At 40.7% G+C, this 12,103-nt stretch overlaps 1 non-coding gene across 1 annotated transcript; it reads left to right on the top strand.

Moving 5' to 3' along the window:
* Positions 1-9,805: 9,805 nt before the first annotated feature.
* LOC112788606 (small nucleolar RNA R71) lies at positions 9,806-9,913 on the top strand. The gene has a single exon (XR_003195965.1). It is a non-coding gene; the product is annotated as a small nucleolar RNA R71 (small nucleolar RNA).
* The last annotated feature ends 2,190 nt before the right edge of the window (positions 9,914-12,103 follow it).

Below are 12,103 nucleotides of genomic sequence, written 5' to 3'. Positions count from 1 at the left end.
CCGATTTAGGCTGAAGGTGCAGGATGTCCTCAATGGCTTCCTCAGTGACCAAAATCTGTTTCCCTCTGAGGTGCACTGCATCCAGGGAGGTCTTGAAATAGTTGCAGTAAAACTCTCTGACCCAGGAAGCATTGACCTCTGTCAAGTTTCTCTCCAAGAAGAACCAGCCTCTCTGTTTTATCTGTTCGGAGGTGTACTGCTGTAGTTCTTCTGGAATTTTCAGAGTTCTCTCCAGGTACAGGTTCCTGGAGGTGGCAAACACTGGATACTTCAGCTCACAGTATCTGTTTGCAAATTTAACTGGATCATTGGCAGTGAGGAGCTGGTCAGCCTTCTCCTGCGGGGTAAAGTACTTTTCCCGCCAGGAGTCGTCATGCATAATGTCGAGGATGGACATAGAGGATTCGCCTCTTTTCCATTTGCCAGTGGTTGCTTTGCCTTTTCCTTTGCGCTGAGGGTCAGACATCCTGAAAAGCAGAAATTCCAGGGTATAATTGAAGAACAAAGCAGGAAAACAAGGAGGCAAATAGAATAATAACAATATAAGCACATAGTGGCAAAAGAGCAGTAGAATTATGAAATGAGTTAAGTATATGTGCATTATGGACTGTATTTGAGTTAGAAATCTGAGATGAAAAATCACAATCCAAAATGTAATATAAGTAGAATTCATGTTAATTAGGAAAAACAATAATCATGCCTTGAGTTAGAAAGTTAAAGTAAATAGTTAAAAAACAAAAAAGAGAAGTTTGAAAGTTAGATCGGTTAGGATTGAAAAAGAGGTTAGAAAGTGGAAATCAGTGAGTTAGGAGAAAGTATTTTAAGTGAGTGGCATGATAAATGTTTCCTAGGTAATAATAAATTCACAAATTTAAAGAATAATCAACTCATATTCAAGTAAAAATGTCAGGTTATTGATGATAATTTAGAAGGATAGAAAAGTTGCCAAACTAACATGAAATCATCAATAGTGCAAGTTATTAACTAGGGGATCAAAAGGAATAAGAATGCTAGCCCGAGCAGGCATGAATTGGTTTGGTTGTAGCCAAATAAGGCAAAATAGTAAGTTACCAAACTCAATACATGAAATAATTTGCAAAAAATTGGGCAGCATTCCGGCTAAAATTGGATGTTCCTGGAAATAAACAACATGAAAAAGCAGTTCATATAAATTAAAATAAAGCTGCAAATAGATACAGATAATATGAACATGAAAGAGCAATGTAACAGCAGCAAGAAACATGGAAGAACAATGTATGAACAATATGAACATCATAGCAAAATCAGAATTGCGAAATAGATAAAACAGGTAGCAAGAACGGCGCAATCATCAGGCCTAAATCCACTAACCACATCCTAGCTACCTAACCACCTAAAATCCACTACAAACATGCATCTCTAACTATCCTAAATTGAACAGAATCTGAAAAAAATGTAACTAACTACGTATGATAGGGAAATTGGTGTTCGGCAAAACCTGGTATGTGTATGAACAGAGGTGAGGGCAGAGAGATGGTGGTGGTTGGTGCGGCGGCGTTGGGAGGGAGCACGGCGGCGCAGTGGTGGAGCAGGGGCGGTGGTAGGGTCTTGGGTAGGGTTTAATGGTGGAGGGGGTAGTGATGGTTGAGAAGAATGAGGGTGAGGGTTGTGGTGGTGGCCGGCAGAGGTGGGAGACAGCGGTCAGAGGTTGGCCGCGGTGGGGGGGCGTCGCGGGGTGCTCTGGGTGGTTGTGGGTGTTGCGGCGGTCGGAGGTGGTTGGCGGTGGTGGGTTACTGGTGTGCTAGTGGTTGTAGAAGAGGGAGGGAGTTGCAGAGAAGAGAGGAAGAAGGGGGGGGGGTATGGGGTGCGACGGGTAGGGTTTCACGTGAAAATGGGGTTAGTGATTTTGAATTCACGCGAACACGTGGGGCATGCGATCACGTGACTACGGTGAGATAGGATTGACGCGGTCGCGTGATTGACGCGATCGCGCGGGTTGGGTAAAAGATGGATGACGTGGACGCGTGAGGCATGCGACCGCGTCGCTGTAAATTGTGCTAAACGCACAATTCCAGCGTCGTTTCAGCGCAACTCTCTGTTTCCATTTATGGGGCCATGATATCCACGCGACGCGGACGCGTCGCTCACGCTTCCGCGTAGGATGAGTGTTTTGCAAGTGACCCGTTCGCGTCAGGGACGCGAACACATGGGTCGTTTGTGCTAAACGCATACCAGCCGCACGATTCCAGCCCAGATTTCTGGGCGTTGGCTCTTTACGCCGATTTCCAGGTCACGCGTTCGCGTGAGCGACGCAGACGCGTGGGAGGTATGTTTTCGCAACTGACGCGAACGCGTTAGCGACACGGTCGTGTGGAACAATTTGTGCCAAAGGCACGCCTCCAGCCACGCTTTCGCGTGACTTTCTGTTCACTTTCCTTTTTTTCACAATGCACTGGTGATGCGGACGCGTCAGCGACGCTGCCGCGTCGCATGCGTGTTTTGTTTTTTTTTGTTTTTTTTTACAATTATGCAATTATGCAGTATGCAATGCTAATGCAAATGCTACGAATAATATCCAGGTTCAATGAAAATAATATAATATAAAAGTCCTTAAGTTGGACATTTGATGAGCTTTCTGTTATGGTGGCTTATGCTTAAATTCATCCAGAAATCTCCACCAATGTTTGGAATGCCAACAGCCTCCGGGATCCCAAACTAGGCATGTAAAGCTTTTGAGCAGCTTCAAAAAGATTCTCAGGCTCCCGGGGTGACGAATGTCAGAATATTTTCCAGGATCCTAAACTTTGCTTTTAAATCCGCCTTTGTCTTGATCTATATTCTTCCATCTGGGCAGTTTAGAAATTGTATTCTCACCAAGATGGCTAAACATCTTCCGAGACCCATTCAATTGAACTTGATACCAATCTGTCCACTTCGAATTGAAGCGTGGAACCTTATTGAATCTTGCACACCAGCTCTTAGTACGAGCCATTTCCCTCTTACTCTTAAAGCCGCAGAGAGCTCTAAGCTGGTCATCTGTTTCAAGCAAACCATATTCAAGTGGAAAAGTAAAGATAAAGGTTAAAGATTGTACCCACTTCAAGCTTGTATTAGGTGGTAATGGCCTTGGGATAGGTGTTTTCAGTGGTTCTGTAAGCTCTACTCCCTTGTATTCTTCTGTGAGTTCCTCCACTTCCTTACAAAATTCTTCAACTGCAACTGCGTCCTGATCAAAGTCTTCTATGTCTTCCTCGTCACTCAAGTCATATGTTGGAGGTTGAGAGAAATCTACCTCGACGTCATCTTCGTATTCACTTGGATAAGGTTCTTCAGGCTCATGGAGTTCAGTTGCAGATGTAAGTTCGTGACTAGGAGAGCTTGATTCATGATCATCACTGCCTATGGAATCAATTTCTTGGTCTGTTCCGTCTAATTTTTCACAAGGTATATGCTTTGGAGGTTGTGCACTGGTGCATGAAATTGTGATCATCAACAATGGCGCCAAAGACTTGGAGCTCTCAAACGTGAATCACACTTTGTCACAATTCCGCACAACTAACCAGCAAGTGCACTGGGTCGTCCAAGTAATAAACCTTACGTGAGTAAGGGTCGATCCCACGGAGATTATCGGCTTGAAGTAAGCTATGGTCATCTTGTAAATCTCAGTCAGGCGGATTCAAATGGTTATGGAGTTTAAGGTGATGAAAATAAACATAAAATAAAGATAGAGATACTTTGTAATTCATTGGTAGATTTCAGATAAGCGTATGAAGATGCTTTGTTCCCCTTGAACCTCTACTTTCCTATTGCCTTCTTCCAATCATTCATACTCCTTTCCATGGCAAGCTTTATGTTGGGCATCACCGTTGTCAATGGCTACATCCCGTCCTCTCAGTGAAAATGGTCTTGATGCTCTGTCACAACATCGGCTAATCAGCTGTCGGTTCTCCATCATGTCGGAATAGGATCCATTGACCCTTTTGCGTCTGTCACACGCCCCACAATCGTGAGTTTGAAGCTCGTCACAGTCATCCCTTCCCAGATCCTACTCGGAATACCACAGACAAGGTTTAGACTTTCCGGATCTCAGGAATGGCCGCCAATGATTCTAGCCTATACCACGAAGGTTCCAATCTTAGATTAGAAACCCAAGAGATACACATTCAAGCTTGTTCATGTAGAACGGAAGTGGTTGTCAATCACGCGTTCATTAGTGAGAATGGTGACGAGCGTCACATAATCATCACATTCATCATGTTCTTGGGTGCGAATGAATATCTTGGAGAAGAAATAGACATGAGTCGGAGAGAAAAACAGTAGTAATTGCATTAATTCATGAAGAACAGCAGAGCTCCACACCTTAATCTATGGTGTGTAGAAACTCCACCGTTAAAAATACATAAGAACAAGGTTCAGGCATGGATGTGAGGCCAGCCTCCCAAAACGTGATCAATTGTATGAAAAGTGTATGATAAGTGTGAAAATACAATAGCAAAAGGTCCTATTTATAGAGAACTAGTAGCCTAGGATTTACAGAAATCAGTAATTAATGAAGAAATATTCTTCCGGGTCCACTTGGTATGTGCTTGGGCTGAGCATTGAAGCATTTTCATATAGAGACTTTTCTTGGAGTTAAACGCCAGCTTTTGTGCCAGTTTGGGCGTTTAACTCCAGCTTTTGTGCCAGTTCTGGAGTTAAACGCCAGAATTCTTAAGCTGTCTTGGAATGCCTGTTTGGGCCATCAAATCTCGGGCAAAGTATGGATTATTATATATTGCTGGAAAGCCCAGGATGTCTACTTTCCAACGCAATTAAGAGCGCACTAATTGGGCTTCTGTAGCTCCCAAAAATTCACTTTGAGTGCAGGGAGGTCAGAATCCAACAGCATCTGCAGTCCTTTTTCAGCCTCTGAATAAGATTTTTGCTTAGGTCCCTCAATTTTAGCCAGAAAATACCTGAAATTATAGAAAAACACACAAACTCATAGGAAATTCGAGAAGAGTGATTTTTATTTAAAAACTAATAAAAATATAATAAAAACTAATTAAAATATACTAAAAACATACTAAAAACAATGCCAAAAAGCGTATAAATTATCCGCTCATCACAACACCAAACTTAAATTGTTGCTTGTCCCCAAGCAACTGAAAATCAAATAGGATAAAAAAGAAGAGAATATACAATGAATTCCAAAAACATCTATGAAGATCAGTATTAATTAGATGAGCGGGGCTTTTAGCTTTTTGCCTCTGAACAGTTTTGGCATCTCACTTTATCCCTTGAAATTCAGAATGATTGGCATCTATAGGAACTCAGAATCCAGATAGTGTTATTGATTCTCCTAGTTAAGTATGTTGATTCTCGAACACAGCTACTTTATGAGTCTTGGCCGTGGCCCTAAGCACTTTGTTTTCCAGTATTACCACCGGATACATAAATGCCACAGACACATAACTGGGTAAACCTTTTCAGATTGTGACTCAGCTTTGCTAGAGTCCCCAATTAGAGGTGTCCAGGGTTCTTAAGCACACTCTTCTTTTTGCTTTGGACCTCGACTTTAACCGCCCAGTCTCAAGTTTTCACTTGACACCTTCACGCCATAAGCACATGGTTAGGGACAGCTTGGTTTAGCCGCTTAAGCCAGGATTTTATTCCTGTGGGCCCTCCTATCCACTGATGCTCAAAGCCTTGGATCCTTTTTATCACCCTTGCCTTTCGGTTTAAAGGGGTATTGGCTTTTTCTGGTTGCTTTTTTTCTCTCTTTTTTTTTCTTTTTTTTTTTTGCAAGCTTTTTACTGCTTTTTCTTGCTTCAAGAATCAATTTTATGATTTTTCAGATCATCAGATAACATTTCTCCTTTTCCTTTCATTCTTTCAAGAGCCAACAATATTAACATTCATAAACAATCAAATTCAAAAATATGCAATGTTCAAGCATTCATTCAGAAAGACAATAGTATTGCTACCACATCAAGATAATTAAACTGTTTTAAAATTTGAAATTCATGCACTTCTTTTTCTTTTTCAATTAAAAACATTTTTCATTTAAGAAAGGTGATGGATTCATTTTTATAGCTTTAAGGCATAGACACTAATGATCATGTAATAAAGACACAAACATAAATAAACATAAAGCATAATTTTCGAAAAACAGGAAAATAAAGAACAAGGAAGTTAACTCTTGAAGATCTTATGGAGTGATTGAGCTCCTTAATGTCTCTTCCTTGCCTTTGTTGCTCCTCTCTCATGATTCTTTGATCTTCTCTAATTTCATGATGGAGGATGGAATGCTCTTGGTGCTCCACCCTTAGTTGTCCCATGTTGGAACTTAATTCTCCTAGGGAGGTGTTGATTTGCTCCCAATATTTTTGTGGAGGGAAATGCATCCCTTGAGGCATCTCAGGGATTTCATGATTAGGAATTTCCTCATGCTCTTGGTGAGGTTCTCTCACTTGCTCCATCCTTTTCTTAGTGATGGGCTTGTCCTCATCAATGAGGATGTCTTCCTCTATGTCAATTCCAGCTGAATTGCAGAGGTGACAAATGAGATGAGGGAAGGCTAACCTTGCCATAGTAGAAGACTTGTCCGCCACCTTGTAGAGTTCTTGGGATATAATCTCATGAACTTCTACTTCATCTCTAATCATGATGCTATGAATCATGATAGCCCGGTCTATAGTAACTTCGGACCGGTTGCTAGTGGGAATGATTGAGCGTTGGATGAACTCCAACCATCCCCTAGCCACGGGCTTGAGGTCATGCCTTCTTAGTTGAACCGGCTTTCCTCTTGAATCTCTCTTTCATTGAGCGCCCTCTTCACATATGTCCATGAGGACTTGGTCCAACCTTTGATCAAAATTGACCCTTCTTGTGTATGGGTGTGCATCTCCTTGCATCATGGGCAAGTTGAACGCCAACCTTACATTTTTCAGACTAAAATCTAAGTAATTCCCCTGAACCATTGTAAGCCAATTCTTAGGGTCCGGGTTCACACTTTGATCATGGTTCTTGGTGATCCATGCATTGGCATAGAACTCTTGAACCATTAAGATTCCGACTTGTTGAATGGGGTTGGTGAGAACTTCCCAACCTCTTCTTCGGATCTCATGTCGGATCTCCGGATATTCGCCCTTTTTGAGCTTAAAAGGGACCTCAGGGATCACCTTCTTCTTGGTCACAACTTCATAGAAGTGGTCTTGATGCACCCTTGAGAGGAATCTCTCCATCTCCCATGACTCGGAGGTGGAAGCTTTTGCCTTCCCTTTCCTCTTTCTAGAGGTTTCTCCGGCCTTTGGTGCCATAAATGGTTATGGAAAAACAAAAAGCTTTAGCTTTTACCACACCAAACTTAGAAGGTTGCTCGTCCTCGAGCAAAAGAAGAAAGAAGAGAGTAGAAGAAGAAGAAATAGAGGAGATGGAGTGGGCTTTGTGTTTCGGCCAAGGGGGAGAAGTGGTGTTTAGGTTGTGTGAAAATGAAGGAGTGAAGATGGGTTTATATAGGAGTGAGAGGGGGGTGTATGGTTCGGCCATTATGGGTGGGTTTGGGTGAGAAAGTGGTTTGAATTTGAATGGTGAGGTAGGTGGGGTTTTATGAAGGATGGATGTGAGTGGTGAAGAGAATGGTGGGATTTGATAGGTGAGGGGTTTTTGGGAAAGAGGTATTGAGGTGATTGGTGAATGGATGAAGAAGAGAGAGAGTGGTGGGGTAGGTGGGGATCCTGTGGGGTCCACAGATCCTGAGGTGTCAAGGATATCTCATCCCTGCACCAAGTGGCATGCAAAACGCCCCTTTCTGCCAATCCTGGTGTTAAACGCCAGGCTGCTGCCCATTTCTGGCGTTAAACGCCCAGAATGGTGCCAGACTGGGCGTTTAACGCCCATTCTGCTACCTTTACTGACGTTTAAATGCCAGTAACTATCTCCTCCAGGGTGTTCTATTTTTTATTCTATTTTTCCTTCTGTTCTTGCTTTTTCAATTGTTTTTGTGACTTCACATGATCATCAACCTATAGGAAACATAAAATAACAATAGAAAATAGAAAATTATTATATAATAGTAACGATTGGGTTGCCTCCCAACAAGCGCTTCTTTAATGTGAATAGCTTGACAGTGGGCTCTCATGGAGCCTCACAGATGTTCAGAGCAATGTTGGAACCTCCCAACACCAAACTTAGAGTTTGAATGTGGGGGTTCAACACTAAACTTAGAGTTTGGTTGTGGCCTCCCAACACCAAACTTAGAGTTTGACTGTGAGGGCTCTATTTGACTCTGTATTGAGAGAAGCTCTTCATGCTTCCTCTCCATGGTTACAGAGGGATATCCTTGAGCTTTAAACACAAGGGAGTCTTCATTCACTTGAATGATCAATTCTCCTCTGTCAACATCAATCACAGCCTTTGCTGTGGCTAGGAAGGGTCTGCCAAGGATGATGGATTCATCCATACACTTCCCAATTTCTAGGATTATGAAATCAGCAGGGATGTAATGGTCTTCAACCTTTACCAAGACATCCTCTACAAGTCCATAAGCCTGTTTCTTTGAATTGTCTGCCATCTCTAGTGAGATTCTTGCAGCTCGTACCTCAATGATCCTTAGCTTCTCCATTACAGAGAGAGGCATAAGGTTTATGCTTGACCCTAGGGCACACAGAGCCTTCTCAAAGGTCATGGTGCCTATGGTACAAGGGATTGAGAACTTTCCAGGGTCCTGTCTCTTTTGAGGTAATCTCTGCCTAGTCAAGTCATCCAGTTCTTTGATGAGTAATGGAGGTTCATTCTCCCAAGTCTCATTACCAAACAACTTGGCATTTAGCTTCATGATTGCTCCAAGGTACTTAGCAACTTGCTCTTCAGTAACATCTTCATCCTCTTCAGAGGAAGAATACTCATCAGAGCTTATGAAAGGCAGAAGTAAATTCAATGGAATCTCTATGGTCTCAGAATGAGCCTCAGATTCCCATGGTTCCTCATTAAGGAACTCCATGGAGGTCAGTGGGCGTCCATTGAGGTCTTCCTTAGTGGGAATCACTGCCTCTTCCTCCTCTCCATGTTCGGCCATGTGAGATGTGGTTATGGTCTTGCACTCTCTTTTTGGATTCTCTTCTGTATTGCTAGGGAGAGTGCTAGGAGGGAGTTCAGTAATTTTCTTACTCAGCTGACCCAATTGTGCCTCCAAATTTCTAATGGAGGACCTTGTTTCAGTCATGAAACTTTGAGTGATTTTGATTAGATCAGAGACAATGGTTGTTAAGTTAGAGGGGCTCTGCTTAGAATTCTCTATTGGTTGCTGAGAAGATGATGGAAAAGGCTTGCCATTGCTAAACCTGTTTCTTCCATCATTGTTGTTGTTGAAACCTTGTTGAGGTCTCTGTTGATCCTTCCATGAGAGATTTGGGTGATTTCTCCATGAAGGATTATAGGTGTTTCCATAGGATTCTCCCATGTAATTCACCTCTTCCATTGCTGGGTTCTCAGGATCATAAGCTTTTTCTTCAGAGGAAGCTTCCTTAGTACTGCCTGTTGCAGCTTGCATTCCAGACAGACTCTGAGAAATCATATTAACTTGTTGGGTTGATATTTTATTCTGAGCCAATATGGCATTCAAAGTATCAATCTCAAGAACTCCTTTCTTCTGAGTTGACCCATTATTCATAGGATTCCTTTCAGAGGTGTACATGAATTGGTTATTTGCAACCATTTCAATGAGTTCTTGAGCTTCTGCAGGCGTCTTCTTCAGATGAAGAGATCCTCCAACAGAGCTATCTAATGACATCTTGGATAGTTCAGACAGACCATCATAGAAGATTCCTATGATGCTCCATTCTGAAAGCATGTCAGAAGGGCACCTTCTGATCAATTGCTTGTATCTCTCCCAAGCTTCATAGAGGGACTCACCATCCTTCTGTCTAAAGGTTTGGACTTCCACTCTAAGCTTACTCAATTTTTGAGGTGGAAAGAACTTTGTCAAGAAGGCATTGACTAGCTTTTCCCAATAGTTCAGGCTTTCCTTAGGTTGTGAATCCAACCATGTTCTAGCTCTGTCTCTTACAGCAAAAGGAAAGAGTATAAGTCTGTAGACTTCAGGGTCAACCCCATTGGTCTTGACAGTGTCACAGATTTGCAAGAACTCAGCTAAGAACTGATGAGAATCTTCCAATGGAAGTCCATGAAACTTGCAATTCTGTTGCATTAGAGAAACTAATTGAGGCTTAAGCTCAAAGTTGTTTGCTCCAATGGCAGGGATAGAGATGCTTCTCCCATAGAAATCAGGAGTAGGTGCAGTAAAGTCACCAAGAACCTTCCTTGCATTGTTGGCATTGTTGTTGTTTTCGGCTGCCATGGTTTCTTCTTCTTTGAAGAGCTCTGTTAGGCCTTCTAGAGAGAGTTATGTTTTGGTTTCTCTTAGCTTTCTCTTCAAGGTCCTTTCAGGTTCAGGATCAGCTTCAACAAGAATGCTTTTATCTTTGCTCCTGCTCATATGAAAGAGAAGAGAACAAGAAAGTATGGAATCCTCTATGTCATAGTATAGAGATTCCTTGAAGTGTCAGAAGAAAAGAAGAATAGAAGGAGGAGGTGGAGAAGAGGGAATTCGAACTTATCAAGAGGGATAGAGTTCGAATTGCACCTTGATGAGGAGTCTTAGTCCCTTAAATAGAAGGATGTGAGAAGAGGGGAAGAATTTTCGAAAATAAATTAAAAAGATTTTGAAATAATTAAAAAGAAATTTGAAAATTTGATTGAGATTTTCGAAAACTAAGATTGGGAAAGAAATCAAGTGTTTTTTTTTTTAAAAAGATTTTGAAATCAGAAATTAAAAAGATATGATTGAAAATTAATTTTGAAAAAGGGTGTGATTGAAAAGATATGATTGAGAAAATATGATTGAAAATCAAATTAAAAAGAGAAAGTTTTAAAACTAAAGTTGATTACTTGACTAACAAGAAATTAGAAGATATGATTCTAAAATTTAAAATTTGATCCTTTCTTAATAGGCAAGTAACAACTTGAAAATTTTGAAGTAAATCTTGGATTGAAGCAAGGATTTTTGAAAATAGTAAAAATAAATATAAAATGGAAGGAAATTGATTTTGAAAGAGATATGATTGAAAAGATATGATTTGAAAAAGATTTGATTTTGAAAAAATATGAAAACTTGAAAAAAATGTGAATTAAAAACAAAATCTTCCCTCTAGTGTCATCCTGGCGTTAAATGCCCAGAATGGTGCCCATTCTGGCATTTAACGCCCAAATCTCTACCTTTTTGGGCGTTAAACGCCCAGCCAGGTACCCTGGCTGGCCTTTAAACGTCAGTTTTCCTTCTTCACTGGGCGTTTTGAACGCCCAGCTTTTTCTATTTGATTCCTCTGCTGAATGTTCTGAATCTTCAATTCTCTGTATTATTGACTTGAAAAGACATAGTTTTAAAAAATATTTTTGAATTTTTGATGATGGGAATCAATAAAAAATGCAACTAAGATCAAATAAACAATGCATGCAAGACACCAAACTTAAAAGTTTGTATACTAAGGACTATAACAATGTAAAAATGCATGTAAGAAACAACAAAACATACAAAACAAGAGAATTTGAAGATCAACGCAATGAAATCATCAAGAACAAATTGAAGATCAATGAAGAACATTATGTATAAATTTCGAAAATTAGAAGGATAAAGACATGCAATTGACACCAAACTTAAAATTAGACAATAGACTCAAACAAGAAACATAAAATATTTTGATTTTTATGATTTTATAAAAAAATTTTGTGATTTTTGAAACTTATATGAAAAAGAAAATAAAGAGAATCAAAACTTTTAATAAGAATTCTAGGAATCATGCAATGTTAGTCTAAAGCTTCAGTCTAAAAAGGATTAGACATGTTTGGCCAAGCTTCAGCAGGACATTACATTCAATAGCTAAATTGATGAGAATCAATCAGCTTTTGTGATGGTGGGAACATCACCTTGAAACTCTATAATTCATTCTTAAAAATTCTGAAGAAAAGCTACCTAATCTAAGCAACAAGATGAACCGTCAGTTGTCCAAACTCGAACAATCCCCGGCAACGGCGCCAAAAACTTGGTGCACAAAATTGTGATCATCAACAATGGCGCCAAAGACTT

Source organism: Arachis hypogaea, chromosome 20 (genome assembly GCF_003086295.3).
Source record: "Arachis hypogaea cultivar Tifrunner chromosome 20, arahy.Tifrunner.gnm2.J5K5, whole genome shotgun sequence".
Lineage (NCBI taxonomy): Eukaryota > Viridiplantae > Streptophyta > Magnoliopsida > Fabales > Fabaceae > Arachis > Arachis hypogaea.
This window is presented reverse-complemented; position numbering and strand designations above follow the sequence as displayed.